The following is a 4938-nucleotide window of genomic DNA, read 5'->3' on the forward strand; positions in this document are numbered from 1 at the left end:
CGACTCGGGGAGGGCCCCGGGGTGTCCCGGGCCGGTGCCCCCGGGCCGGGGCTGTGCTGCCCTCTCGCGGCAGCCGTCCCCGGAGCTCTCCGGGACGGGCCCTGCGCTGCCCCGGGTCCCCTCCCCATCTCCAGGTTGTCTGGAGCTGGGCGCAGGCTTGCTCCAGCGGCTCCGTGCCCAGCCCATCAGCGCAACTCCCCGGGTTTGGGGACACTCTCTGGCTGTCAGGGGCACAGCTGAGAAGCTGTCACTTGTCTGAGGGAAAGTGTCTGCTCTCCTGATGGTGGTGGTTCCTCCCCACTACCCATCACCTGCCTGTGAAGACTCTCCATCCACAACCTCTGCAGAAGTTGGGGGCATCTCTGGGGGATCTTGCCAGTGAAAGGACTGGGGGTGAAGGGGCTGAGGTCTCTGTTCTGGGATAGAAGGGATACCACTGGGTGCTGTGTGTGAGGAGCATCCCAGAGCAGGGGGAAGAGGACAGAGGGAAGCACAGGGCAAGAAAAGTATCTGTGCAAGTGCTCCTCCATGGCAGGCAGCAAGGTTTTGTCCAGGATCATGTAGGGTGCTGGGTGCTGAGCCCAGGACTGCTGGTTTCCAGGTCAGACTTGTTCCCGCACCTCCCTGGCTGACGGGAGCTGAGCAGTCCAGCCCCTCAGAACTGTTTCCATCTGGCAGGGAGGCAGTTCCCTTCATTTAACCTCCTCCTGCAGGCACAGGGGAGCCTCAGCACGCAAAGGCCAGGTCGTGGGGTCATGGATGGCTCCGTACCAGCTCTCCCAGTGCTTGCTGCTCAGGCTCTGTGTGTGCATCCACAGGCTGATGCTGCCCCAGCATCCCGAAGTGCCAGAGCAGCGCAAACCCCGGGTGAGGCTGCCATCCCCTGGCTCTGTTTCCTAGTGCTGACAGGGAAGGCAGGGTGACAGGCTCCAACTTTTGGGGCACTTTGTCCCTGTGCGGAGTACAAAGAGACCTGGTGACACTTGGGGGGGCTCTCGCTGCCCACCAGGTGGAGCTGCACCCCACGTTTTGCTGCCGCTGGGGTGGCCCTGGGCCAGCCTCGGTCTCCCGCTGCTTTTCTCTGCCCTGGCAAGGAGGGATCCTGGCCTCTTTCCCAGCCCTCCAGGTAGCTCACACATGAACGACAAGCATGCGCATCCTGTACACACGCTCTGGCGACAAGTGCTGACCTCCAGTAGCCCCACCTGCCCAGCAGCACAGCGAAGTTGCCCACTTGCAGGCAGACAGTGGATATTGACCGAGTATTTTGGAAGCCTTCTCCCAACAGCCACACAAGAGGAGTCTCAGAAGCTTGTCCTCAGTGGTGTTCTGGCCTCGTGTTTCTCTAGCGTTGGGGTTGACAGCATTCACTCACAGATGAGTATGAGTCAGTCCCAGCCCCTGCCAAGCTCTCCATTTAAAGCAAATCTTGCCTGCTCTAGCTGCATGTGTATCCCCAAGGACCCCCAACTCTCTGGAGCTGCTGCAGGCTGTGCCCCCAGCTCTGCTCTGGCTGTTGATGGGATCCCAGGCTGTGTGCTCTGTGGTCCTGAGTTTGCAGTGCATCTGCTGAAGCACTGAAGCCCTGCAAAATGCAAAGAGCCATGAGGGTAAATCCTTCACCTGCCTTCTCACTGGCTCTGTGGGCCTTGGCTCTGGGCTGCTGAGGACTGGTTGACTGAGATCCAGCTGCCCTGTACCCTAGCTTGGAGGGATCCAGGGGTAGGTGTTTCTGTGCTGATACCATGCTAACTCCAGGGAGTCACTATGAGACCACCAGCCTCCTCTCACAGCCCTAGGCCTGTCCCATGAAGCTGGGACCTGGAAGACACCCTGGTCATGCAATCCACTACTGCTAGCCCCTTTTGTCCCCTGATGATTGCCAGCCCCATGCAGGGGTCCCATCACAGACTGTCCCTCCTCTCACCATGGCATCCCCAGTGCATGGCAGGCAGGGGCAAGGGGACCAGGCAGGCAGGGGACTGGAGAGGGTCTCTCTGCCCTTGGTCATGGCTGGGTTGGGGCTCAAGAGGAGGGTCTGGTCCTTGCCTGGTGGGATGCTGTCAAGCGTGGTCTGCAGTGGAAGCAAGGGAGGCAGCTGTACAGGAAATAATCACGGCTTGTTCCAAGATTAAATCACTGGCAGGAGTGCGAGAGAGGATAAAAGGAGCCGTCTGTCATTAGAGGGAATATTAACCCGGCAGCAGGCCGGGAGGGGGGAGAATTTTATTCCCTGCACTTGCTGGCTGCCAGGTCCGCTGTGCACACAGGGCTTAGCACTGACAGCATCTCTCAGCGGGACATGTGCCCTCCCTTTCCAGCTCAGCCCTCGGCAAGGGCCCTTCTCCCTCCCCTACTCAAGGGAGGGATGCTGCTGCGAGCAGGGGGAGAGGAAGGTTTTTCAGAGAAATGGGAAACTGAGGCAGGATCCTGATGCATGTTTTGCACCGCATGGAGGCACTGAGCCACTCGCCTTCATGCATCGCTCCTCTGCCCAGGCCAGGTCTTCACCCAGTTCCTCCGGATGAGCTCAGCATGGCACAAAAGGTTCTTGTTTGGTCTGGCCCTTATCAGAGACCTGCCTCGAGGTCCTTCAGCACGGGATCCAGGCTGGAGCTGGAGCAGGTGGGGCCAAGGAGCTAGGGAGAGGGCAGAGGGAAAACAAGAGACCAGCTGCAAAGAAGTGAGCCGGCAGGGAGATAAGATAGAGGGAGAAATGCAAAATATGACGGATAGCAGGCGGGAGGAAACGTGGGAAACTACGGAACACCTTGGGTCTGTCCAGCTGGGAGAGACACTTAACGGGGCTAGACCTTTTAAGGGTGCCAGCCAGCCATGTGACAATCTCTCAGCACCATTCGTGGCTCCTTGCCCTTGGGCTGGGACCTGCTTTCAGGGCTGGGAGTAGCTGAGATGGGACCCCAAGACCCTCTGCCCTGGTGACATTCAGCTGCTCCATGGGGACCGAGCATGGCCCTGCAGAGCTGATGGGAGCAGAAGGGCTTGCTGCTGGCTCTGGGGATGTGAGGATGGGGGCACCGTCTCCACAGCCCAGCTAGGCAATGGCCACGCACCAGCCAGGCTTGGCAGCCGTGTCCAGGCAGTGGTCCCCCTCCCTGTCCTGACAGGCTGTCCCAGCCCCACCACAGGGGCTTCAGCAGGGAGGAAAGCTATGCTCTGTGGGCTGGCTCAGGGCTGTGGTTTACGGGCTCTCCTGTGCCAGGATAAACAGACCCATGGGGGCCGGGGTTGCAGCGAGCGGTTCATGAAAGCCTGCAGCCCTGCGCCTAGGGCTTCCTTCCCTTTGATGGAAGAGTCCCAGCAGTTTCCCAAGCAAGAAGATCCCGGCTCCTTCCCCCTCACTCCCTTTCTTTCCCCCCTCAGCCCATTCCCTCTCCAGCTGGGGCCTGAGCTGAGATAGGAAGATGAGATATCCTTGGCTGCCTCTTCCAGCCTGGTGGTACCCCACAGAGCCAAGCCATCCCCTCCATGCAGGATGAGGCCCCCAGTGTTTGGCCTTCCCACATGGGGATGCCTGGCTGCATGCGAAGTGCCTGAGCCTGGCCTGATTTTGCTCAAGCAACTTTCTTTATCAGCCTGCTCCCTCTCTGGGGAAGTAACTTGAGAAAGGCCAGTGCTGTTGGGAGCAGCCAAGGCGGTGATTTCTCCCACCAATGCAGCTGTTGGAGCTGAGTACACTGGGAGACCAGACCCATTGCAGAAACACTTGTTGCATCCTCAGTGTGCACAGCCAGTGCTGTCTGCACCAGTGGGTGCTGCTGGTCACTGATGAACCCCTGGACCCCCAAGGTTTGCTGTACCTGTGATTCCTCACTAAGGAAAGGCTCCCATGGGATCAGATCCATGGTACCAGGTGTGAGCTGAGCTCTGTGGGTGGTTTGCACACATGTCCCCCAGCACTCCCCAGTAGCTCTCATCCACTCCACTCTGGACAAAGATCCTGGAGTGGATAGAGAGCCTCAAAGCTTGACCGGAGCCTGGAGGTTTCTGCAAGCTTCCACCCAGGGAAGGTCTGGCCTGGCTGCACACAAACCCCAGTGAGCAGCCGTTGCCAGGACGCTGCGATTTCCAAGCCGACATCAAAAAGCAGCTGGGGATTGGCTTGCTAACGCTCCCACACAGCATATCCTCTGTGTTTTATGAGCGATGTTTTACAACATAAGTGCTGCTATATTAAGCCACGCATCTAACTGGAAAAACAGGAGACGGCAAGGCAAACGCAGCTACCTCGGTGCTGGCTGCTTAACGCTGTGTAAGCGAGTCCTTCTCCTGCTCAGGCTCTCACCTACCTCTCTCCCCCTGCCCGGCCCTGCCCTGTGTGGGCAGGAGGCAGGCACAGGCACCCTGTGAGGCACAGCCGGCCCTTAGGTTTGGGAACAGGGTGCTACGGTGAGGTGTTTTCCCATCTGCTGCAGCCCCCATTCCCCAGCCCTGCTGCTGGGGTAGGCAGGAACTGCAAAAAGGGGGCAGTTCCCATCTTTTAGGGCAAAAAATTAGGGCAGCAGGATAGCAGGGACTTTGTGAAGGGTTTTTGGCTTCAGCCGGGGTCTCTTGCTCCTGAGCAAAGGGTGAGAGTTTGGGTAAGACCAGCCCTCCTCACCGCCATGCAGGCAGAGGGAGAAGCTGGCCCCAGGAGAGGGTGGTCCCCGCCCCTGTCTGCACTGGGCCCGCACCAGCACCCCTGCAGCACCCCCACACCCAGCTGGCCGGGACACTGTCCTGCTCCCCTCATGGCCCTGCGGTGCAGGGGGAAGCAGAGGGTTTGGGCCAAAAAAGCCCATACACCCTGGATGGGCCCTTCTTGTATTCCTTGCCACCCACCAGGGTAAAGATTTGCAGAGGGAGGGTGGGTTTTTGAGAGCTCCCATCATCGGGCCCTGACCTGCATCCCTGCCCCTTGTCCATGGGGATGGATGC

The 4938-nt window shown here is 59.4% G+C and overlaps 1 long non-coding RNA gene across 1 annotated transcript in view; it reads left to right on the forward strand.

Moving 5' to 3' along the window:
* The window catches only part of LOC113482453, a 16416-nt gene extending 13717 nt beyond the window's left edge, over nucleotides 1–2699 (forward strand). The window contains exon 3 of the long non-coding RNA XR_003398850.1: nucleotides 2689–2699. This is a non-coding gene — a long non-coding RNA (uncharacterized LOC113482453). The remainder of the gene's footprint in view (nucleotides 1–2688) is intronic.
* The last annotated feature ends 2239 nt before the right edge of the window (nucleotides 2700–4938 follow it).

The sequence above is a fragment of the Athene cunicularia genome (genome assembly GCF_003259725.1).
Source record: "Athene cunicularia isolate RWA chromosome 7 unlocalized genomic scaffold, athCun1 chr7_part1, whole genome shotgun sequence".
In the NCBI taxonomy this organism is placed as follows: domain Eukaryota; kingdom Metazoa; phylum Chordata; class Aves; order Strigiformes; family Strigidae; genus Athene; species Athene cunicularia.